The 26,670-nt window shown below is 36.2% G+C and overlaps 1 protein-coding gene across 50 annotated transcripts in view; it reads left to right on the forward strand.

Annotated features, from left to right (window-relative positions):
• Positions 1 to 26,670, forward strand: part of LOC102556133 (uncharacterized) — a 194,309-nt gene that overhangs the window by 123,599 nt on the left and 44,040 nt on the right. For 11 of the 50 annotated variants that reach the window (XR_015639688.1, XR_015639707.1, XR_015639686.1 and 8 more), the window contains 3 exons: positions 18,519 to 18,674; positions 21,490 to 21,702; positions 24,622 to 24,742. The gene's annotated coding sequence lies outside the window, so the exon portion shown is untranslated. Of the gene's footprint in view, positions 1 to 18,518; positions 18,675 to 19,123; positions 19,146 to 20,374; positions 20,524 to 21,489; positions 21,703 to 24,621; positions 24,743 to 26,670 lie in introns of all 50 variants that reach the window. The other 39 variants (XR_015639699.1, XR_015639685.1, XR_015639684.1 and 36 more) reach the window with 5 other exon arrangements.

Genomic DNA, 26,670 nt, shown 5'->3' on the forward strand with positions numbered 1-26,670 from the left:
TTAGAAGAGAAGGAGAGAGATTAAGGAGCATTTAAATATTGCAACAGCAAACTTGTTATTCAGCTTTCTGTCATAATGAATATCAGTTGTGATGGGGATGAAGTTGTCATGACACACAATTCCTTGTACTGCTCTTTACAGTTTTCATCAGAGGTGGGTAGAAGCCTGAAAGAATATAAGACTTCTGAGTCTGTCTTCAGTTTTCCTGTTTATCCTCACTATATCTGTGCCACAATCACCTGAAAGAAAGAAATAATATGAGGCATTCTTCCTACTGTTAGGGCAGAAAAACCATAAGTGTATTGAGTCCTTACATTGTCATGGATTCTATTAACATAATCTGTTCAATAGACCAAATTCCCATGCAGAAATCAATAGTGCACATTAGGCAGTTGTCCTCAAACTTCATTGTCTTCCTCTTTCTCTTCCTTTTCCTCCATGTTTCTGTTCTGTCTCTGTTTAATCTCCCTCGGTAATGTACTTGATGTGAATAAAACATAATCATAATAGGCCATACATTCCAAAGCAACTTTCAAATATGAATGCACAATCATCATTTTGGCTCATAAAAATCCTTATACACATAGTAAGTGTAGTTTTCATCCTCATCAGAGAAACTTCTCTTTGTAACAGACCAAGACCTTTATAGAAAGCCACAGCTAATCAAAATGCAGGGTTTAGAGCCCAGTCTCAATGGATACATCAACAAAACACTTCTTCATGTAAGGCTCAGAGAACTTTGTAGAAAAGAAGGAAGAAAAATTATAAGAGACAGAAGATAAGGACATGTCTTGTGAGATTGTATCTCCTAGTAATTTAAAGGCTACACCCATAAAGTCAACATGACTGTCTAAACATGACTTCGTCAAAGACAATAGCTGTAGACATCCAAAAGCATACAGAGAAAAGACCATGAGGCCCCAACCAACACCAAGAATTAAACGCGAATAAATGCTGTGTGTGGGAGAGTCTTGCCCAGGGTCAATATGCTGCCAATTGGTTATCCAAGACAAAACAGTCAACCTTGAAATCAGATATACAAGGAACATTATAATATTGAACAGGTTTTACTTAATAAAAATATATGTCTATACATATCTGCATGTAATAACAATTAGTGAGAAAAGAGGCCATGATTTCTAAAGATAGCAAGAAAGAGAATATGAAAGGGTTTGGAGGGAAGAGAGTGAGAGATGATGAAATTAGATTATAAACATAAAACCTAAAGGATTACAAATGCAAAGCATCATAAAAACCCATGACTTTCCATCATCGCACAACTTCGATGTAGTTTTTCAGAAGGTAATTCACACTCTGAGTACCTAATTGTGGATCATTTCAAGGCATCACTCTAATGATCAGGGGTCCCGGGTTTTTGTCTGTTGTGGACTGCTCTCATCCATCTTGCTTTCCACCTGTCCTGACATTGTCATCTATAACGAGTTCACACCTTTAATTTGTGCTTCTCTGTGCTATCACTATGTTATCTGGCAGTAGAAAATGAATACTCTATAACGCACACATTAGTCCCATGGCCCAACAGACCTGAAATATTACTGGAAAACCTTGTAAATCAGAAGTGATCTTTATAGTTAGACTCTGCACAAGTGAGGAGCTCCCAAGGTATTGGTAAATGCCTCCTGTGTAGGGCGTTCACAGCTCGGGATTTCAGAGAGGCAGTGATAGCTCCCAATGAGAATACACACCCTCAATTTTATGAAATGATGTAGAAAACCACGTTCATCTGTATCAAGAGGGAGTATACGTTTACATATCTGTTTACTTATGTAATTTGGATTTATTTCACAAATTAGAATTTAACACTATGTGTGTTAAGTGAATACCTATTTGTAATTGTGGCCATCCAACACAATCATGAGCAAATAACCTTTCTTACAATCAGAATGTGTTTTAGTTTATTATTTATTTTACTTTAATGTAAATATGTGCTTTACTTGCAAGTATGAGAACCATATTTATGCTTCATACTTGCCAAGTTCAGAAAGTGGTATTAGGTTCCCTGAAACTAGAATCATAAACCATTTAAACTACAGTATGGCTGCTCGAAATTGAGCCTGAGGCCTCTGCAGGATCATTAAGTACTTTTAACAGTCTCTCCAGGTCCCGTAATCTGCTTTTAAAGTTAACATATGAACTCTTTGCAATACTTTTTGACATTTTAATTGTAATTAGAGGGCATGTACCAAAATAGAACCCGCCTCTCATTTTTCTGTCTCTATATCTTCCTAAATAAGATAACAGGACTTTTTCTGTCAAACAACCTATTATGATCATCTAAACCTGATACATGAATAAGTTGGACATTAATATATTTGGAAATACATTTAGTAAAAACAAAGAATTTATTGTAAAATGTGACTGTTGTACAGTTAAGAGTAGCAGTGGTCTTTACTAGACAACATTTCTTTATGATTTTATAATCTATGCTAATAAAAACTTTATAATAGTGGTAGTAAATCACCAGTTTATTATTGGCGATTTGAGCTTCAGGTTAAAACTTCATGGATAGTAATGTGAGAGCCAGAGTTTGAGCTCAAGCATAACTTATGTGCCGGTTACTCTGTTTACTTCCAGTCTATTTCATTTTATGTATTTTGTTAAAAATATTAGAAAGCATAGACTCATGACCCCTTGGAGAAAGTATGCAGAATTTTATTTAACAACCTGACTAGTTTTGTTGGTAAATTTTTCTCTTTGCCCTGGGACCAAAATTACTTCGATAAACTAAAGTCAAGTTACTATATATTAGCCCAAAGATATTTCACACATGGTATTTTTATAGATTACATACACTGATTTGATACACAAATATGTATGCAGGTAAGTGTAAACACACATATCATAACATGATGAAATTTGTCAAAATTAAATTAAAATCTATTTGTGATATTTTATAGTAGTTGTGGAATCCTTTGACTTCAGATCTACCCTTGTTTATATCAGGAGCTCCAGGCTAAGCAGTCCTATATAGTCAGGAAGGGAGAAGTGTTGATACATATATCAGAATAGCTTGTTTCTAGGAAAATGATTTGTTTGTTATTTCTCTTGCACTTTTCCTAAGAAATTAGTGTCTCACTAAACTAAGTCTCCTGTATTAGGCCTTAGAATTCTGTTGTTCCAAATAGGGCCACTGGCATTCCTCTTGCTTGATTCCTGATTCTTGAAGGAACACTGCTTGTTCAAGAGTTGTCAGGACAAGCTCTTGTGAACAGCTCAGCGTGATAGAGGGAGGGCTGTGTAGCTCGAAGTCTTCTACTTAGCAGTGTTTTGGCTCATTTTATCACTAAAATGGAAAGCCACAAGCTAACTGAAATTCTGGAACTGAAGATGACCCTATCTGTCCAGACAAGGCTGGATGTATCTCTACAGCTACATTCAGATTGGTTTCTCCAGAACAGCGCTGGACTGTGACAATATCCACTTTATCAAAGTGTATGAAGTGAAGGAGCCCACAGGAATCAAGCCTCTGTTTATAGGAAACCCTTGATAGTGCTTAAAATGACATCCTGGTAAGGAAAGCAAAAGTCAAAGCAAGGGAAAGTATAACAGATGAAATGAGGCAAAAGGAAGCCTCAAGAGGCCATAGACATCATAGGCAACCAGACAGATGATCAGATAACAGGCAGGGGTAGCACCTTGTAGCTTAGTGAACATTTGCAGGTCTTATTAAGGAGTAACAGGCAATGTTACATTGATTCAGTTGTAAAGTATATTATGGCTTTGAGTTTCGGGGCTTTTCCTTTTGCTCAAATTTATAAGTATAGACTACATTTTTGAAGATGTCCCTGAAAACCAAGTGTACTTCAGATCAATGTCATATCTCAAGTCTCACTAGTAGCAGAATGTCTGACATAGTCTATCTGAGGTACAATATCATAAAAATCAAGTTTTAGTAGATAGAAATAAGAGAGGAGCCTACCAGTTTTATAACGTCGTATCCTGCCAGACAGATTCTTTGCTGGACTAGAATGTAGACAAGAAAGGTGTGTGAACAGGAGTCCAGAGCTCTGGCTTGAAATGAGACTGCCATAGATTATGCCTAGGAGTTTATTACATCATTATCAAGATGATATTGAGGTTCAACAGGGGCAGAGGAAACCCTGGAGAGGTGTGCAGAGTGTATGCACACACATAAAATGCCTATGGATCTGATCAGAGGAAATGCTAGTCAGAATTCTCTGGGGTCCAGGGAGATAGACATTTCAAATTGTTTGACAGTACAGTGCAGTATAGGGTATAGGAAACTTTTTTTTGTATACTGTGCTTTGTTATCAGGAAGTTAAATAGAATCACACAGAGCAGGTGTTTACAGTTCAGAATACATTTGACTCCTCCTTTTCCCTGTGAACAATTCCATTCTCAGTGCATTTTCCATTTCTGCAAGAAACTCGGAGGCTATTAACTGATTTACACATGCTTTCTCAGAGCAAAGCAGCCTGAATAGAAAACCTCTACACCAAACTTGCTCTGTCAGCTCCAGTAAAGTATTTTCCACACAAATAAACTACCATGTGTCGACACAATTCCCACCCATGCTGCTGAAGTCACTCTAGGAGAGGACAGACGGTGATTTCCAGCCAGATAGATGTGCATTAATAGTAATTGTCTTGTGAAGATTAAACTCCCCAGAGCTGCAGGGTGCCTGCTAACAGGGTGAGTAATCCGGACTGTCTGTCACTCGGTAAAAAAATAAAGTGTTGCTCCAAGCAGGAAAAGTCCAGGATCCATTAGCTCCCATTAAATCCTTGGCTCTCTCTGTTTCTTTCTTACCTCATTAATCCAGGCAGCTTCCCTTGTCTCCAGACCTTCCTTTCTCCCACTATCCTCTTTTTACACTCATCTGATTGGTCTAGAAGACCTATCTGATCCCGCACTAATTTGCAGAGCCAGTGTGCTAAGTTCACTGGAGGATGGATGGATGTTAAGGAGGAATTGATGATGGAGAAGGATGCATGTCGTTCATCTACAAAGAAAAGTTTACACGGTTTTGAGACTGGAAAGACTGACTTAGTGACATTTGTAAAGGATCCCATGGTTAAAATTTTAAAATTCAAGTGGATAAAAAAATCCTGCTCAATCCCACTCAAGCTCATGTGGTCTGTCTTATCCTTCTGAAAGAATAAAAATGCAGCTAAGAAGTCAGAAGTTTAAAAAAGCCCCAAATACCTCAAATTCCAGACCCTGCCCTCTACCTGTACTAGCTGACCATAAAGTTAGATTAAAATCTTAGAGAATAATCTTGAGAAGCAGGAAGCTCCTCCTTGTGGTTTTTCATTAGTATTTTCGACACTTTCCAATGACGCCATCCCTGCCCCCTTGGGTTGTGGTTTCTCTCTTTAAATACCCTTTCTCCCAGCCTTTTGGGGTCGAACTCCACTGCCCCTGCATGGGATACGAGTCTCCACCCCAGTGCACTGGTTCCTATCAATAAACCTCATGTTTGTTACAGCAAGGACGGTCTCACGTGAGTTCTTGGGGGGTCGCATCATCCCAAGACTTAAGTGAGGGTCTCCCTGCTCCGGGGGTCTTTCACTTCATTTCTTTTTTTATCATCACTCCAGGGTCTTACAAATCTAAGTCTGGCCAAATTACATCATTCCTCTAGAAGGAGAGAAGAATCCTTGATTCCTTGTCATTTCCACAGAGTGGATTGTCATTTCTTAGATCCAACTCTAGTATTAATGCTCTTTTCTAGGCAAAAGCATTTGTGAACGGGTATTGAAGCAAAACTGCATGCCTCTATTTGAGCCAATCTATCCCAGTACCATGTATGTGCCTTCCTCTTGCTCTCTAAACAATCCTCCATACTCACCACCTTTACACTGTATGTTGCTTCACTGTCTACTGAACTCATCTCAAGAAATGTCTTAGCTAGAAAATCAAATCTTGGCTCAGTTCTTTCTTTCTTTTTTTTTTAAACATAGCAAATGAATACAGAGATCTGCTTGCCTTTGTAAACACAGACAATAAACTAGCTGTGTGGTATCCCATACTGAGATCACCATTTCCACCACACCTGGATCTAAATTGACTCTGTACCAGACTTTCCTTGAACTCTAAAATCTGTCTTCTTTGTAAGCACAAACAATGAGTTGAGCTTGGGGGAAGGGGTTTCCTGTTCAGAGATTACTACTCCCTCACTTTCTGATGTTCCTTCTGAACCATGAGCCTTGTTTTTTTTTTTATGTTTTTTTTAAACTATTCTTTTCCCTTTCACCTACTCATTAGTGCATCTGTCTCTCTTCCTTTGGGTTCATGAGGTCTCTCATACAGTTCCTTTATGTTGCATCTTTATATTTGGTATAGTTGAGAAATCCTGTTTATATATTCTTGAACTGGTATCTTCAGAGTTCTTTCCTACAGCCTTAAGAGCTGTTCAGAAGGTGGCAGTGTTCACCACCTTGCTGATAAACATTAGCCACATTCCTCTTCTCCTGGTCTTCATGTTGTGTCTGTCATGGAGTCATTAACTTTGGCAAGGAGAGCATTTTCCAATAACTTGGTTGTTGTTGTAAAAATATAAAAATAAAAAGAGTAATGCTGTCTTTTACCCCACTTGGTCTGCACTTCAGTGCCCCAAGATATCTGCTAGATATCTTGGTGGAAACACATCCCAACTCTGCGGCAGCCCAGATCAGTCACCCCACGCTCCATTACATTACTTAAATCTACACATAAAAGAACACACAACACAATAATCTTTGACCCAATTGGTAAGATATAATTGCCCACTTAAACGTACAAAGACCAGTACCATCCATGCCTTAAGAATATTAATAACAACCTGTAAATACACAGAGTAGAATCTTAACGTCAGCCTCCATAATTCTGCCACGCCATCTCTCCTTCTCCCTCCTGTCTCCTCCTTTCCGTTCCAGTCTCCTCCTCTTCCTTCATATTTCTCTTTCGCCCATCCTTCCTTCTCCTCCAATGACAAGCCTCCTTCTATCCTGAACCTGCCTCACCTGTATTTTACAAATTCAATTGGGAGAAGGTTCTGGTGAAATCACCTGATTCCTGAGTACAGGACTAGCAGCTGTCCTTGAGGCAGTGGAATTAGCATCAAAATATAGATAACTCCAGGGCAAACCACGACACTTGGTAGGAAGAATATTTCCCAGAGAAGGACCATAAAGTGAAATATATACATTATTATACAAACCAGCCTTATGCTGTCAACACTCATGTGGGCACATACCCTGAAAGCTTTGCTACAGGATTGGGAACTGTGTCATGACATCCCTTCTGCATCTATGCAGGACTTGGCCGATGGTATTATCAGTAGTTCTTTCTGAGTCTGTTTGATCAAATGAGACAGAGTACAGTCTCACTCATTACTCTACTTCCAGAATACCACACACTGTTTGCAAAATAGCAAGGTGCTTGCTCTATGTGTAAATGAATAGAGAATCAGTGTTAATTTGTTGGCTTCCTTTTTCAGCATCGGATTCCATTACATATAAGAATGCTTGATAAATACTCTTATTACAACATCCAATATTGAGGACCCTGGTGACTGATTTAAAATTGAAAGGTTATTGGTTTGTTTCATTTGCTTTCAGAGAAAGGAGAATGCATGTGAAAACAAGTACAATAGTCACACTCTCTTACATTCTATACTGATGTTTTAAAATACAAACTTTTATTCTCTGTAGTAAGCAAATCAAAGATGAGTGGAATGTTTGCTGTCTGTTTTTATAAAGATTTGTTTATTTTTATTTTGTGTTTATAAGTGTTTGCCAGCATCTATAGATGTGCTTTATTTAAGGGTCTTGTTTCTACAGAGGAAAGAAAAAGAATGACTTATACCCCAGAAGTTATGAATGATTTGAGGGACCATGTGAGTACTGATGACCCAACTTGGCTCCTCTGCAAAAAAAGTGCTGTTAACCACTGAGTCTTCTATCCAGCCCACATACACCTTCCCTATCATACATCATGGCCCCCACAATTGAGATGATATTTCAAGAATTCCAAACCTATGAATGGATATATTTAGATATCTCTATAAAATTATCCTAGAGTGGATTATTTTTACTGCTTTCTTATTTATATATTGATTCTTCAATATATCTTTTTTGAAGATAGATTCCTCTCCTGTACATTATATCCTGATTATATATTCTCCTCCATCTACTCTTGCCAGGTCCTCCCTTTCTCCCCTGCCCTCTGGTTCTTTTCCCTTTCTCTCTTTCACTAGAAAAGAAAAGGGTTCTGAGAAATAACAAACAAACACGACAAGATAAAAAAAACGATAAAGGAACAAGCTATCGTACTGAATTGGACATGGCAGTCTAACAGGAAAAAACAAGTTCTAAGGACAGACACAGAAGTCACTTCTCACTTTCAGAAGTTCCATAAAAACACTAGGCTGCAGTACAACACTAAGTTATCGTACTATAATAACTATTCAGAGGACCTTGTGCCGACTATGCAAGACTCGTGCTTGCTGCTTCAGTGTATGTGAGCTCGTATGTACCTTGCCTAATTGATTCAATGGGATATGTTCTCCTGGTTCCTGGTATTTTCTATCTCCTCGGGCTCTTTAATATTTCTGTTTCATCTTAGGCATGATTTTCTGAGCTCAGAGGGGAAGGACTTAACAGAAACCTCTAATTTAGACTCACTCTCCATATAATATATCTTTTTTTTGAAGATAGATTCCTCTCCTGTATAATATATTCTGATTATATATTCCCCTCCATCTACTCTTCCCAGTTCTTCTCTTTCCACCTTGACCTCTGGCTCTATTCTCTTTCTTTCTTTCACTAGAAAAGGGTTCTGAGAAATAAACAATCATGACAAGATAAAAGACTTGGGTCTGACTATGGGTGTCTGCTTCTGTTCCCTCTGACTTCCTGAGGAATTCTCTTCAATTATAAATGGAAAAGTCACTAATTTATTCACAGAGCAAACTGTTATAAGGGATTATTTTGTTTGTTCACTTGCTTGTTTAAGACCAGTAGTGTTGATTTTATCTGAGGTCCCTGGACTGTTTAGTCTTTGGTTCTTGGTTACCTAAGCATTGTCAGGTATTAATTCTTCCTCATGGAGTAGGCCTCAGATCAATTCAGGTTTTGGCTGGCTACTTGCCACAATGGTGTCAAGTTCTGTGACACCATTGCCCTAGCATATTTTGTAGGCAGAACATATTTTAGGTCAAATACTTAGTGGCTGGTTTGGTGCCCACATTTTTTTCCCAAGATTTACAAAGTACCTTTCTGAATCAAAGAGACTGGAATGTATGAGTGACAGTTCCATATAGACAGCATCTGGAATTCATGTTCAATGAGTTGTGTGGGTGTTGGTCTGAGCAATGGTACCCTGCTGTCAGTTTGCAGAGAGCAACTCTTTGTCTTAGCAACAGCTTCGGTTGTTAGGAGATTTCCATGGGACAAGCCTTTGCCAACACTCATAACAAATGTAACCAACCAAGTCCCATTACTAGAATCACTCATACTAAATGTGACCAACTCCCCACCCTGGCTAAAAGAGATAGGAGGTTGAGTCTCTGTATCTCCCATTACTAGGAGCCTTCATTAGGGTCACCTTCACAGATTCCAGGAAGTATCCATTGCATTAGGTTTCCACAGCACCTTTGAAATACCCCACCTCAAATTCCAGACATCTCTCCACAACCTGATTCACTTGCCCTCATTCCTGCTTTTGTGGTCTACCCATAAAACCTGTTATATCTGCCACTTTCTGTGAGATCGCTGTATCCCTGCTACACCCTTTCTCTTTGCACCTCTGTAGACCAACTTTTTCTGGTCTATAGATTGCAACTTAGTTATCATTTAGTTAATGCCTAATACCTGTAGTGATAAATAATAAAAAAAATGCATCATCTTCCCACACTACAACTGTCTACTCCAACCTGGTGGTTCTGAAATCTTTCTACTTTACTCACTAAGTTCCCATGGTAGGTCATTGCCATGCCAGCCGCATATAATGACTGCCACTTTCCCGGTTAGTTGTCACATTTCCCAGTAACCCAGTAAAATCAAAACTCTTCAGGCTTGTAATTTATCAATCAGATTTATATCCGTAAATTCTCACCCCACCAAACATTCCACACAATAAACTCAGAGCCAATTGATATTGATACAAACTGCCCACCTAGATAAAACAAATTGTCCTGTAATGATCCATCCCTTATAAGATTTTCATAGCTACCCGTGGCTATTTAAAGCCACATGGATCTGGGTCATCCTTCTCTTCCTCCATCGTCCTCCTCCTCCGCTCCGTACTCTCTTCTCTCCTTCTCTCCCCCACAACCTCGACGTCCTGCCTATGCCTCACCCAATGATTGGTCCCCTGAAATCTTTATTCACTAACAGAAGGCCCTTGCTACAAATACCCCCTTATAAGCAGACGTTTACCATATTTACCTTTCCAGATCTGATTTATTTCACTCAGGATAATATTTTGTCATTTCACGCATTTGTGTGCAAATGTTATGACATCTTTTTTTTTAACAACTGAGTAATACACCATCATGTAAATGTTCCACCCTTTCTTTTTTCATTCTCCTGTTAATGGAAATATAGATTATTCATAGTTTTTGGCTGTTATGAATAAAGCCAAAATGAATATATTTGTGCAAGTACACTTGTAGTAGGATGAAACATTCTTTGGATATATGCCCAAGAGTGATACAACTGAGTTTTGAGGTAGATTGATTCCCATTTTTCTGAGGAATAGCCATATTGCTTTCCATAGTGGCTGAAATTTTACTCCCACCAGCAATAGAATAGTGTTCCCTTTGCTCTACATCTCACCAGCATGCCCTTTCACTTACATTATTGATCATAGTTATTCTGACTGATGTAAAAGTAATCTCATAGTAGTTTTGATTTGCATTTCCCTAATGGCTAAGGGTGTTGAACATTTCTTTAAATGATTCTTAGGTTTATGCGATTCATCTGTTAAGAATTCTCTGTTTAGATATGTCCCCCCATTTGATCTGTCTGTCTATCTATTTATCCATCCATCCATCTCTTTGTTTGTTTGCTTGTTAATATTATTTTACACTGGACTACAATTTCTCATCCCTACTCTGGAATTTTTTTAATACTTAGTTTTTTGAGTCCTATATATATATATATATATTTTGGATATTATACTTCAACTGGGTATAGAATTTGTGTAGGCTGACTGGTTTTTTTTGTCCTATTTACACTCTCCTTTGTCATATGTTTCTTTAATTTCATGAGATCCCATTTATTAGTTGCTGATCTTAGTGCCTGTATAATCGATGTTCTATTCAGAATGTTGTTTCTTGTGCCAGTGTATTCAAAGCTATTCTCCAATTTCTTCTTAATCAGACTCAGTGTATCTAATTTTATATTGAACTCTTTGGTCCACTTGGACTTGAGTTTTGTGAAGGGTGGTAAATATGGATCTATTTGCACTCTTCTACATTCAGATATCTAATTTGATGGTAACCATTTTTTAAAGATGCTTCTCTTTCTCTCTTTCTCTCTCTCTCTCTCTTTCTCTCTCTCTCTCTCATGTGTGTGTGTGTGTGTGTGTGTGTGTGTGTGTGTGTGTGTGTACTCACATACATAAAATAAATAAATCCTAAAAGGATTTAAAAAAAAAGTTCAGGTCTTCATAGTTGTGGGGATTCATGTGTGTTTAATCAGTCCATTCTACTGATCAATTTCTTTATGCCAATGCTGTGCTGTATTTATTACTATAGCTCTGTAGAATAACTTGAAATCAGGGATGGTGGGTGATACATCTCCCATTTCTTTTATTGTTCAGAATTGTATTGGCTTTTAGTTCAGATTGACTTTTGTTTTTCATATGAAATTGAGTATTGTCCTTTTAAGGGCTATAAAGAATTGTGTTTGAATTTTGATGGAGAATGCATTGAATCTGTATATTGCTTTTGGTGGTATAGACATTTTTATTGTGTTTATACTACAATCTATGAGCATGGGAAACCATTTCATCTTTTGATATATTCTTAAATTTTTTTTCAGAGACTTGAAGTTTTTTATAGTACAGACTTTCACTTCACTGCTTAAAATTATCCCAAGATACTTTATATTAACCAAGGCTATTGTTAAAGGTATTATTTCCCATATTTCTTTCTCAGTCTGTTTGTAATTAGTATATAGAAAGACTACTGATGTTTTAGCTAATTTTTTGTATAGCTACTTTACTAAAAGTGTTTATCATGTACAGAAGTTTCCTGGTGGGATTTTTAGAATCATTTACCTACACTATCATATCATCTACAATAACGATCTTATGACTTCTTTCTTTTCCAGTTGTATCCCCTTGATCTCCTTTAGTTTTCATATTGCCCTAGACCAGTACAATATAATATATATGGAAAGATGGACAACCTTTCCTTGTTGCTGATCTTAGTGGCATTGTTTTGAATTTCTCTTCATTTAATTTGATATTTGCTATAGGTGTGCTTTACTATGTTTCCATGTCTCTTATATCTCCAGGACATTTTTTCTGAAGCATTGTTGGATTTTTTTAAAAGACTTTTTCTACCTCTAATTCTGCTTTTGTTTGCTTCTTTCTTTTTGGTCCTTTTTTGCTTGTTTGTTTCAATTTATTTACATGGTAGATTACATTTACAGATTTCTATGTATTGAATCATCCTTGCTTTTCTGGGATAAAGCCTACTGGATAGTGGTACATGGCCTTTTTGATGTGTTCTTGGATTGGATTTAGGTTCCAAATATTTTGTTGGAGATATATATATCTGTGTGTGTGTGTGTGTGTGTGTGTGTGTGTGTGCGCGCGTGTGTGTGTTCATGAGGAAAATTGTGCTATAATTCTCTTTCTTTGTAGAGGCTTTATGTAGTTTAGGTGTCTGGATAATTGTGGTCTCATGAAATGAACTTGGCTATGTTTTGTCTGTCTCTATTTTGTTGATTACTTAAAGAGATTTTACTTAAAGAAGAAAGCATTATCTTCTCTTTGAATATCTAGTAGAATTACGGATTAAAGAGCTCTGTTCTCTTTTGATTAGGAGACTTTTATTGATGGCTTCTATTTCACTGGGGTATATTAATTTATTCAAATTGTTTATCTGGTTTTCATTTAACTTTGTTAAGTTTTACATATGGAGAAATTCTCTATTTCCTTTAGGTTTTCCAATTTGGTGGTACATATGTTTTTAAAGGATGTTGTGATTTTTTGGATTTTCTTGGTATTTGTGGTTATGTCTTCTTTTTTATTTCTGATTTTATTAATTTGGATACTCTTTCTGGGTCTTTTAGATAGTTTGTATAAGGATTTGTCTGTCTTGTTGCTTTTCTCAAAAACACAACCATTTCATTGACTCTTTGCTTTGTTCTCTTTGTTTTATTGATTTCGGTCTCAATTTGATCATTTTTGCCCTCCACTTCTCTTTTATTTTGTTTTGTTTTTAAGTTTATTGAGGTTGTATTTTGCCTTGGGAAGAATTTAGAGACCTCTGGCAACCAAGATTAATTGGATTCATTTCAGCTTCCAATCCACTTCTCTTATATATGAATACTTTTTGTTGTTCTAGAGCTTTCAGGGGTCTTGTTAAACTACTAGTCTGAGATCATTCAAAGTTTTGTATGTAGGCACTTAGTGCAATGCTTTCCTCTTAATACCAGTTTTCCTGTGTTCCATACATTTAGTTATGCTGTATATTCATTTTCTTGAATTCTAAAAAGCCTTTAATTTCTTTATTTCTGTCTGACACAGTGATCATAGATTAGAGAGTTGTTCAGTTTCCCTGAGTTTTAGGTGTTTTATAGTTTCTGTTGTTGTTGAAACCCAGATTTAATCAGGGGTTAGTTCAATATTTTCTTTTTATTCAGACTTGCTTTGTCCCAAAGTATGTGATTAATTTTGGAGAAAAATTGCATGAAGTGCAGACTAGAACTTATATTCTTTTGTGTTTTGTTAAAATCTTCCATAAACACTTGTTAGGCCCATTTTGTTTATAATATCTGTTAGTTCCAGTATTTTTTTTGTTTGTTTAGATTTTGTGTGGATGGCCTGTCCATTGGTGAGAGTGGTACTAAAGTTCCCCATTACCTGTGTATGAGGGTCAATATGTGATTTAACCCATAGCATTGATTCTTTTACAAACCTGTGTACTTTGGTCTCTGGGGCATAAATATCATAAATTGAAATGTCATTTTAGTGGATTTTTTCCTTTGATAAGGATGCAGTTTTCATCCCTATCACTTTGATTAGTTTTCAGTTTGAAGTCTGTTTTATTACACATTAAACTGGCTATACCAGCTTGCTGTATATTTGCTTGAGAAAATATTTTCAGTCACTTCACCCTAAAGTAATATCTATCTTTTTGGTTGAGGTGTGTTTATGGGTAAAGCAGAAGAGTGGATCCTGTTTTTATATCCAGTATGTTAGCCTGTGTCTTTGGGAGCATTAATATTAAGAGGGTCCAAAACTAATGATTATTCATTTATTCTATTTTGTTGTTCTTGGTAGTGATGGTGGTAGTTTACGTATGTTTGTGTGTGTGCATGAGTGTGTGTGTTTGTATGTGAGTTTGCATGTGTGTGCTTCATTTCTTTTGCTTTGGTTGCTGTAAAATTATTTGCTTCCTATGTTTCCTGTGCATAATTTCACCTCCTTAAGTTGGAGTTTTCATTCTAGCCCATTCTATAGGGCTGGCTTTATAGATAGATTTGTTTTAAATTTTATTTTATCATGGCATATTTTGTTTTCTCCCTATATGGTGATTTGAAGTTTTGCTGGTTATAGTAATTTGGGCTCTCATCTGTGGTTCCTTAGTACATAGTCTATCTTTCCAGTATATAGTCTATCTTTCCAGGCTCTTCTGGCTTTTAGAGTCTCTATTGAGAAGTCAGGTATACTTTTTACTGTTCAGTCATTATATGTTACTTACTTTTCTCCCCTTGCAACTTTTAACAATCTTTCTTTTTTTTGTATATTTAGTGTTTTGATTATTCTGGAGCGAGGGGACTTTCTTTTCTGGTCCAATCTATTTGGTGCTCTGTGTGCTTCCTGAAACTTTATAGGTATCTTCTTTAGGTTAGGAAATTTTTCTTCCATTATTTTGTTGAAGACATTTTTCTGGCCCTTTGATTAGGTTTCTTCTCCTTCCTTTATACCTATTATTTTAAGTTTGGTCCTTTCACAATGTGCTGGATTTTCTGGATGATTAGTATTAGGAGTTTTTTAAGATGTTATACTTTATTTGACCACTGTATCCATTTCTACTATCATACTTTCAGGAACTGAGATTCTCCCTTCCACGTCTTGTTTATTGTTTGTGAAGTTTGCCTCAGTAGTGCCTCTTTGAGTTCCTAAATTCTTCATACCCAGAATTCCATCAGTTTGTGTTTTCTTTGTTGCCCGTGTTTCCAATTTTAGGTCTTGGGTAGTTTTATTTATTTTCTTACACTGTTTACATTTTCTTGGACTTCCTTAATGGATTTATTCATTTCTTCTTTAAGTATCTCTCTCATATTATAAGGGTTGTTTTAAGGTCTTTTTCTTAGACTTCAGCTATGTGAATATATCCACAGCCTGCTGATGTAGGATAGCTGAGTTCTTTTAGTTGCCATTGTTGCCAGGGGTACTATTGATTCTGTTTTTATGCTGATGTTTTGGCACCTGGGTTTGGAATGATGAAAGTTCTAGATGCTGGTTTTTGGCTTTGTCTTTATTGGCTGATTATTGTTTTGTCCTTGTTTTCTCTTTCCTTTCTGGATTCTCAGAGTTGTGGTGGCTGCCTGTTGCCTGTTTTCCTAGACTGTTTGGCATGTATGTTCACAGGAAATGCTTTCTGTTATTGGAAGCTGAGTAGTTGAGTTGGAGGAAGGAAGGTTGAAGGAGAAGGTCTTTGTGATCCACTGGGGATGGATCAGAGCAGAAAGGAAGCTCACACCAGATTTTTAGCTACAGTTCTGGGAATAGGACAGGGTAACTTGAGTCCTCCTTAGGAGAGTTGTAAATGTGCTTCCTTGTAAATCTGCCTTCAGTCTTCTTATTGCCCTAGGTAGGATGGCTTTTGTGTTATGTGAGGTGCCTGTTGGAACTAGAGTCACAGCCAGAGGGGAAAGGAGGGAATAGTCTGGGGATCCATAGGAGATGTGGGCGGGAAAGGGGAGAAGACTGCAGCTGTTGTTTTGGTGAAATACTAAAGAAGAGATTGTAAGATTGGGTCTGGATGAACAGAGAGACAGAGAAAGACTGAGAGCACCCTGCCTTTTTGTATTCATGGCAGCCATGGCCCATCTTCAATACATCTTAACAGAAATAGAAGCAGAGCATTGATTTCTGATTTTCTATATTATTTAGCTTTCCATATTATTTACATTTTAGTGCTACTATATTTTCGATTGTCCTACTTTAATTTTGATATGTGTGTGTGTGTGTGTGTGTGTGTATATATATATATATATATATATATATATATATATTCATTGATGCCTTTTTGAATGCAAGGAATAACAAAAGAAGTTGAAATGTATCATGAGCTGTAATATTCAGAGAAATAATTGGAGAATATATTTTATTTTCAACATTTAGCCATTATAATCAACTTTAATCATCAAAGCTGCCTTGGAGTCTTTAGTATTTTAACATTAATTTCAAAATAATTTATTCTATTATTACACTGACTTTCACTCTGATGTAAATGAACTTAATAAGATGAAGCACAAATTTAATGTTAGAGCAGAAACATAATAGAAATTGGATCCCAATGAGTACACTTGAAAGCAGAGTCTTTTTGGCTGGCTTCTGTGGAGGGATTTTCATTTCCTTTAATACATATCACAGACTTGTCACTTCAGCAAGAAGGAAGATAAAAATTCTAATCTAATGAAATACTTTTGCATTTCACTGATAGCTTATATTTGAGTTTATTTGCACTGGAAATGAGTTGTTCTGAAAACACTGGCACCAAAGGGTTAAACTCAACTGGGATCATACACACATGAGCAAACAAGCTGCTTTTTCCACACAGCCTTGGTTCCACAGATATTTCTCTGACTGAACCCCCGACCCCTTTTTCAATTAAACATGAAGTCATGATCTTTGCTTAATCCCAATTTCTGACAACTATAAGTAGTTTCACTTCATTATTGTCATTAAGTAGGATCTGCATTAGGAAATAGAGTAAAAAATCAAGTGTGCCTATTTAACTCTTGAATCCCAAATAAACGTTTGTTGGTGTTGCAACAATCAAATTGAAAATGAGTAGAATATAAAATTATAACTCTAAGTCTGAGAATGTGTATTGTACAAATATGTAGTGTCAATTGGTCTCTGGACATTTCTCAGTCTTGTTCTTATTCCCAATCACAAAACTTTCTAATAGTCCCTATTAATTATAATATAAAAATAATATATCAAAGAAATGAAATATAATGCTTTGGAATCTTCAAGTACATGAAAAATAGTATGAGGGCCATTAAATACTTTATTATGTCATAGGTCAAGATATTATAAGTTCATTGTATGATTTTACATATTCATTAATGAAAAAGGGTGTTTTATAAAATATGTACCTTACTCAAGTGAGTTTTATGCCTTTCACTATTTGACTCTGTCATCTTCAGCTACTGTGAGGGGTCTTTGACTATTGGTTCTGTGATTTAGAGCACTGACAGCTCTTCTGGGTGCTCAAATGGTGATTCACAAACATCCTTAACTTAAGGTCTGAAGACTCTTCTGGCTTCATGGATATGAGCACTCATGTGGTTGGACATACAATCAGACAAAACATCCATACATGTAAAATAAATAATCACCTTAAAAGTTGCATGTAAATTCATATACACATACACTTGTATGTTACTATATTCTAGGCTACTGAACAATTTTGAGGGTCTCTCTTACTTGTTTCAAAATATAACACAATGTAACCTTTGTACATCATTGGTCCTGTGCTCAATCTCTATTACTTCTGTGTTCAAAGTAAAGAATTAACTTTCATTCTTGTCTTATTTCTTCCTGAATTGTATGATATGTTTATATTTCTCCTCATCTCTCTATCTTCAATTCTAAATGCTAAATATGGGAATTTTTTTCTCTTAGACATGTTCAATTACAATTCTTTCTGAAGTAGAACAGGAATTCCAAGGATTACAAAAATCTGCATATACTTATAACATCAGGTCATCTCACCACAGCTTTAAAAGCACCACTTCTGTTTAGAAGCCATTTGATATATCATAGGGTCTACACTCCTATTGCTATCACTCCCACTACCGTTTTGGTCCTTGTTTACAGGCTGTAATTAAGACTATTTAATAAGCTAGTTTAAGAAACTAGCAATAAGTCTCTATAATGTCGCATTTATTTATGACAACAATATCTGTAACTAGAAACCATTTCTAAGCCCTTCTCAACTGTCAGAAACTCTGTTTTTTTATTTCATTAGAAATCATTACTAAACTATAACTCTTTGTATCAAAATAAAAATGTAGAGTCCAGTTCTTCAGTTATTAATTTTTAGCCTTATAATCTGCACTACTTTTCCTATATAGGCCAGAAGTCAACTTGCATTAGAAAATGTGCTATTACCAAGAAGCATGTCACCAAGACAACCGAATAGAACTGTCCAGAGTATGTCCTTCTGCAGAAATATCAATTGAGACAACTATCCAGGCATGAAATACCTTCATAAGAACTAAACAAAACAGGTGAGAGGTTACACCATCTACACATCACACAGAAATAAGAAAAGGCACATTGAAAAGGGTAGGAAAGACAGATTATATTACCTGAGGCACCTTTCGTTTATCTTCAGACACAATAGTGTAGAGAGAAATGCCCTGCATGTTGAAAAAAGAAAGGTAACAGAATTGAGACTTGTTTTAAAATCAATAACTCTAGACTTCCCTTAATAAAGAGAAATGTCAGCTGGCCTACAACACTCCAAATCTCATGACATTACCTACAGATAGAGCTTCCATACTTGCTGTGGTTCAAATCTGAAGAATCTCCCACAGGTTTGGGTTTTGAATTCTTGCTTTCTAACTAGGAACACTATTCTGAAAGGTTGTTGAATCTTTAGAAGGCAAGGCATTAGCATAGAAATAGGTCTCTGTGTGGAACAGTTTCTCTGACATCAAACCATTCATTTCTGCAGGGAAAGCTCCTTAAACCAGAAGGTAAGCAACTCAGAATCGTTTCATGAAATCCACAAAACTGACCAGATTCGGTAGGTTCTTCTCTCTTAAGAGTAAACAATAAGAACTATTGAGTGTCAGTCTTAGACGACCCAAGGTGCAAAGATGATGCTCAAAACAGATCAGTTGCCTTGAAGAAGCAGAAATCAGCCAGCTTCCCAGAAAAGCTTCAACTGGGTTACTTGGAAAGGACACTGTCAAACCTTTTAAGCTTCCAGCAAGCTGTATAGTAAATTCGAGGTTCCTGGCTTTTGTGAGCTATTATCTAAGATGGACTAGGCTTTGGTGTTGCAGCTGGCTGTGAGTCATTTCTACTTCTGGATACAATCATTCACCCATAGTCTTGTAAGTAACCCCAATAAAGTGAATTGGAATTTGGTGGTATCTGAATTTGGTCTGTCATGGGTCCTCTATCAGAGGTGAGTAGATATGTGTTGCCTCTCTCAAAGAAAACTCTTGCCACACAACAATTGTCGTGGATTCAATCATGTGTTGGTTCTTGTCCTGATTTATGCCTTGCGCTCCACTGCAATGTGAATGGCCTCGGTCATACATTCTGAATGCAGTGAACTAAGCAGTTTTGCCATGCCTTCCCTGCTGTGGTGGACTGAAACACATAGAACTGTTCTAGAGTAAGTCTTTCCCCTCTTGAGTTGTTTCCATTTGCATTGTAACAAGAAGGCAAAAGTATCTCGCACAGCCACATCTTAGAGCCAGCACAAATCCCATTGCCTCATGTTCCCTCTGAATTGTTTACATGAATAAAAATTTATATTTGATAATGAAAGTGTAAAATCCAATGAGAAGTGCCACAGCTTTGAAGTGGCTTTTCTAACTGCATAAAAGTTTATTGTGATGTGTAGACTGTGGATCTGGTTAAGTTTGCTATATAGTATTTTATGTTTGTAAGACCACTTTTTTAAAAATGATATATTTTATTTCTAAAGAGATATACAATATAAAAAACGTAAGGAGTGAAATAACAAATGTCAAATGTGCAAGAAGAGACTTTGCTCAGTGAGTAAAAGAGTAGACTACTCTTAAAGATAACTCTAGTTGGTCTCCTAGCACCCATGTAAAACAGCTTTCAAATTCCTACAATTGCAGTTCCATGGGCAACTGCATTCACATCGGTGTAAATAAAAATACTAAAAAGTGTCAAGTGTTTAAAGAGCTGAGTAAAGTGAAGATTTTTCTATGTTCTTGTCCAGAGAGTTGTGGCAAAAAAAGACACACTCAACCAAGAGTTGCGATGAAAGCAATGTGTCACATGAATTGCCAATACTTACACTAGTTAAAAGAAGAAAGAAACAAAAGAAAATAGAGCATCATTATATAAAAGAGTCAACTTATCAAGCAGGTACAACTTGGAAAATATATGTACTCAACATCATTGCATCTAACTATATAAAGCTAATACTAAAATATTTCAAAAAAATAACTTGATACTTTTAGAGGATATATATATATATGTATATATATATGTATATGTATCAGTTTAGCAATAGTCAATTCCAAATATAAATCCAACAGGGAAAATTATAATTAAAATATTTAATACCAAATAGTCCTAATAGGCTCATATATATATATATATGATATATATATATATATCATATATATATGAGAATCAGTTAACTCAATGTATGGAAATTAATAAATAGAGAATTATCCCATTCAGTACATGAATGACAAAACCACACAGTTATCACAATAGATATAAAAATGTATTTGAGAAAATAAAATATCTTTTCATAAGATACTGCCAGCAAATTTGGAGTAGAAAGTCACCTGTGACAAAGATTTCCTATGGTAAACTCAAGGTAGTATCAGTGGTGGGAAGTTGAATTTTTCTAAGATTATGATTAATACATGGATTTCTCCTCTTACATTCTGTTCAGCATAGTGTGCTCTAGCCTTCTAAACTGAAAAGGAATGTAATTGACTCTGTTTTTAGATGAGGTTCAATATAGCCAATTATTCAAGAAATTTATAGATTACCAAATTCTTGAGCAAAAGTTATCAGTATTTCTCAGTTTATCAGTGAACTATCTGAAAAAAATTAAGTTTTAAAAAATCAATTTGTTTTGGTTTAATTTCAAATACTTTAAAAGGTTTAAAAGAGAGAAAAGTCCTATACCCTGAAATCTATGAACCATTAATAAAATAAATTGAAGAGAAACAGAATGAAAAGTTATAGCATGCATAGTACTTCTTTTCTTTTTGTTGTTTGAGAATTTTATGCATACATGTAATGGTTTTTTGCTTGTTTGTTTGGTATTTTTTTGTTTGTTTGGTTTATTTTTATTTTTATTTTTTTGTACAGAACCATCCCTTTATTCTTCTTCTTTCCCCTACAATGAAGTGATTCTTTACAACATCCTGTGCTCCTTTTAAAGCCCATTGGTTCCTTGTGGTGCTGTCAGAATGTACATGAGGAACGTCTACTGAAGAAAGGAAAGCCTCTCAGAAGCCAAATACCTGAAGAAAACTCACTCTGCCTCTCATAAGAATCCATCAGTGGCCAATATCACCTCAGGTAGGAGCGACTTCATGCCTCTATGTTTAAAAGTTCAAACAATGACTTTTAAATATCTGAAGTAGACAATGCAATTTACAGATTCAAGGCAATCAAAATTTCATTGGTAAAACTCGAATAGTGGTAAAATTTCTGTGCATAAAAGTATGTGCCTGTTCGTATTTGTGGAAGCATTGTTCACAGTAGTCAATACATTGTGTCAACCTTAATGCTCATCCACAGGTGAATAGAAGAAAAAAAAAGATGTGATGTGAATGTCCAACATTATATCACTCAGTTTGTAACAAAGAAAATCTCATCATTTGTAAGGGACGTGGGGATAAACATGAAAATTGCTATACTCAGTAGATGAACCTGATATCAAAGGCCAATGCTGATTACCTCAGAAGTGAGCAATCTGGATGTAGAGTCAAGAGAATGTGGGTCTGCCTCCAGAACGCAGAGGTTAAAGCATATGCATAGTATTTTAAGTAACAGATAAAGGAGATAAATTCTTTTATTTTTCTCCATCTTTATTAACCTGGGTATTTCTTATTTACATTTTGATTGTTATTCTCTTTCCCGGTTTCCGGACCAACATCCCCCTAACCCCTCTCCCCCCTTCTATATGGGTGTTCCCCTTCCCATTCTCCCCCCATTACTGCCCTCCACCCAATAATCACGTTCACTGGGGGTTCAGTCTTGGCAGGACCAAGGGCTTCCCCTTCCACTGGTGCTCTTACTAGGCTATTCATTGCTACCTATGAGGTTGGAGCCCAGGGTCAGTCCATGTATAGTCTTTGGGTAGTGGCTTAGTCCCTGGAAGCTCTGGTTGCTTGGCATTGTTGTTCATAGGGGTCTTGAGCCCCTTCAAACTCTTTGAGTCCTTTCTTCGATTCCTTCAATGGGAGTCCCATTCTCAGTTCAGTGGTTTGCTGCTGGCATTCGCCTATATATCTCCTGTATTCTGGCTATGTCTCTCTGAAGAGATCTACATCCCGTTCCTGTCAGCCTGCACTCCTTTGCTTCATCCATCTTATCTAGTTTGGTGGCTGTATATGTATAGGCCACATGTGGGGCAGGCTCTGAATGGGTGTTCCTTCTGCCTCTGTTCTACACGTTGCCTCATTATTCCCTCCCAAGGGTATTCTTGTTCCCCTTTTAAAGAAGGAGTGAAGCATTCGCATTTTGGTCATCCTTCTTGAGTTTCATGTGTTCTATGTATCTAGGGTAATTCGGGCACTTGGGCTAATATCCACTTATTAATGAGTGCATACCATGTGTGTTTTTGTTACTGAGTTACCTCACTCAGGATGATACTTTCCAGTTCCATCCATTTGCCTATGAATTTCATAAAGTCATTGTTTTTGATAACTGAGTAGTACTCCATTGTGCAGACGTACCACATTTTCTGTATCCATTCCTCTGTTGAAGGGATCTGGGTTCTTTCCAGCTTCTGGCTATTATAAATAAAGCTTCTATGAACATAGTGGAACATATGTCTTTGTTATATGTTGGGGCATCTTTTGGGTATATGCCCAAGCGAGGTATAGCTGGGTCCTCAGGTAGTTCAATGTCCAATTTTCTGAGGAACCTCCAGACTGATTTCCAGAATGGTTGTGCCAGTCTGCAATCCCACCAACAATGGAGGAGTGTTCCTCTTTCTCCACATCCTCACCAGCATCTGCTGTCACCTGAGTTTTTGATTTTAGCCAATCTGACTGGTGTGAGGTGGAATCTCAGGGTTGTTTTTGATCCATTCTTATCCCCCTGTACAAAGCTTAAGTCCAAGTGCATCAAGGACCTCCACATCAAACCAGATACACTCAAACTAATAGAAGAAAAAATGTGGAAGATCCTTGAACACATGGGCACTGGAGAAAATTTCCTGAACAAAACACCAATGGCTTATGCTCTAAGATCAAGAATCGACAAATTGGATCTCATAAAACTGCAAAACTTCTGTAAGGCAAAGGACACTGTTGTTAGGACAAAACGGAAACCAACAGATTGGAAAAAGATCTTTACCAATCCTACAACAGATAGAGGGCTAATATCCAAAATATACCAAGAACTGAAGAAGTTAGACTGCAGGGAGACAAATAACCCTATTAAAAATGGGGTTCAGAGCTAAACAAGGAATTCACAGGTGAGGAATCCAGAATGGCCAAGAAACACCTAAAGAAAGGTTCAACATCTTTAGTCATAAGGTAAATGCAAATCAAAGGAGATAAATTCTTAAGGAAGTTAAATACTTTAGGAATTAATACAGATATTTTATGAGTAAGTAACTAAAACTCTAATTGTTTAAAAATATTTTTATTTACTAATCCTATATAATGAATCATTCTTTTAAATTATTTATTAAATTGAAATGAAAAAAATTGTCATAAACCTAGACTGCCCAGACATTATTTAAAGAAGGTCCATTGTGGCATACTTAGCTCTGGAAGTATGTAAGCCAAAGAATACCCTTCTGTCTAACTTTTTGTCCTGGGAAGTCTAGACTGACTTGTCCAATTAAATGAAAATTGCAGTTGGATGAATCCTAGTTTACAGGTCAGACAGAATGGGAAAGGACTATGATATGAAGAAATTATGGTTTGTCTTTAGTATTTATTTATTGAACTGACTTCAATCCTATTTCTCTTCAATCCTGTTCTGAGCAGAGGTGGACTGAATTCACAGTTAAGCAGTTAGAGCCCTTGTAAGACATATTTCAACATGCTATTGAAAAAGCAATTTTATGCCTTGGGGACACAATGCTGACAGAATATGAACTGAAGTAGGTCAGATTCTGAGTGTGTGTGTGGGGGTGTGGTAGTTGATAGTAGGAACAAGAAATTGAAGGCAAGTGAGAAACTTGAAGCCTTAGATTGAAATTGAATTGAACCTACTCCCATTCCAATGACACGGTCTCTAATTCACATGTATTTTCAGTGTTTCCACAGGACGTATCCCAGATGATTGAGTCGGGGGAAAGTCTACAAAAGTTTGGATGTTGATTATTTCCTAATATCCCAGAAATGAGAGGAAAGCCTAAACATGATCTAGGATTAAGGTATTGCCTACATTCAATGATTAATATATTAATACATTATTTATTAAATAAGTATATTTTGAGCATTTTGGTAGTTGTTTAAGAAGGACAAAAATATAACCAATAGATTCTAGGTCTTGAGAAAACATTCAGAGGACATGATAGGGCCAGATGCCTCATCTTCCTGACATGAGGAATTCACTACCGAATGGGACTCTGTAGTATCAAATCGAACCCTTTCCTTTCCGTCCTTTCTTAAGTTGCCTGCTAGGTATTTTGTCACCAAAACAAGATGCAAACAATACAAAAGGACATAAGATGCATCAATGGTGGGAAATAACTGACAAGGAAATCCAGGGTTTTTATCTTTTTGTTTGTTTTATTTTTTGCTGTGGAGATTTGGGGAGGAGTATTTTTATTTTATGATTGGAAAAATATATGAAATCTTTTTTTTTCTATAATGGGAATAAACTAATGGAAAGAACTAGGCATAGGAGAGACAAAAAGAAATGAGGTAGAGGAAGTGACTTTGCATAAGAATACAGAAGGGTAAGTGATAGTAAGGCTGGGTTGAAGTAGGCATAGGCTGCAGTAGACACCTAAGTGCTCTCAGTGAAGCAAACATCAAGAACGCTGATTGAGGAAACATGGAGCAGAGCATGTTGCCAATTAGGAGATGACAATACACAAAAACAGCTCCCTATGAAAGATGAGCAAAAAGTACATATGTATACTTTTTTAATTTATAGAGACATTATATATTTAACATATATAAACAATATATTTTCATAGATGAAACAATATGAATATATTTATTATATAATATATACTCATGTTTGAATATAAATATATAATATACATATGATTATATGTATAAAATGATTCTATAGTATATAATATATAATATACAAATTTGTACATATTTATATGTTGCAGTAACTTCTCCAACTCAAATAAGCCTGTGCAAAGAAAACACAATTTAATTAATATTAGTATAAGCTATGCATCTAGATTGGGCAGATCAACCACTACATTACTCTACTCCTTAGCTATGAGATCGCTTATAACTTGTGGTTTCTCCAGGCCACGCACTTCAGCTCCATTTTTCTGCCACCTTCTCCTTCTGTTGTCCCCTTCTCCCTCAAACTTTTCAGTTCCATCTTCCCTTCTACTGCCCAATCACTGGCTATAGTCTTTATTTTACAAGTTAAAATGGGGAAAAGGTTCTGGTGAACCTGAGTATGTGATTCACTCCTCATCCTAGACAGTCCCTCTTGGGGAAGCAGAATTAAAATCAAAATACAAACATTACCAAGACAATACACATATACATATACATATATATGCATTGAAATAAAATATATAATACATAATCATATAACATATATAACATATTATATAACCCACATATTATTATATTACATTATTTATGTTATATTATATTAACATATATTTATTATATATATATGTTGAGAAAAAATTAGTTGTACTGTAATAACTGAGTAGGTGTACCGCCATGATTTAAAGTGGCCTTTAGTCAGGTTTGTATATATTCTAACTGTACATCATTTATGAACCCAGGTACAGAATAGAAAAAGTAGATTAAAGTAGATGGCTATAAGCTTTTGTAATACATACCATGAAGTGGGAAAGGAATGAAGACATGTACACAAGAATTAGTGTAATTTATCTCAAACATGAGGAAAAAAACAGGTGAAGGGAAGCTACAGTTATAAGATAGTGAAGAGAGGGGAAAGCTGAAGGTCAAAGTTAGTTGTGAGTCTGTTTGAGAGAGACAGAGAGACAGAAACAAAGGGTAGTTGGAAGTTGGATAGGGTGGCAAACTTCTGCTGTCCATGAGCTAGGAAGAATGAGACTAGAATATTATAAGCTTGTGGCTTGAGGCCAGGAGCTGAGTGTGATGTGATGGGGATGGAGATGCAGAGAAA

The sequence above is a fragment of the Rattus norvegicus genome, chromosome 16 (genome assembly GCF_021556685.1).
Source record: "Rattus norvegicus strain SHRSP/BbbUtx chromosome 16, alternate assembly SHRSP_T2T, whole genome shotgun sequence".
NCBI classification, from domain to species: domain Eukaryota; kingdom Metazoa; phylum Chordata; class Mammalia; order Rodentia; family Muridae; genus Rattus; species Rattus norvegicus.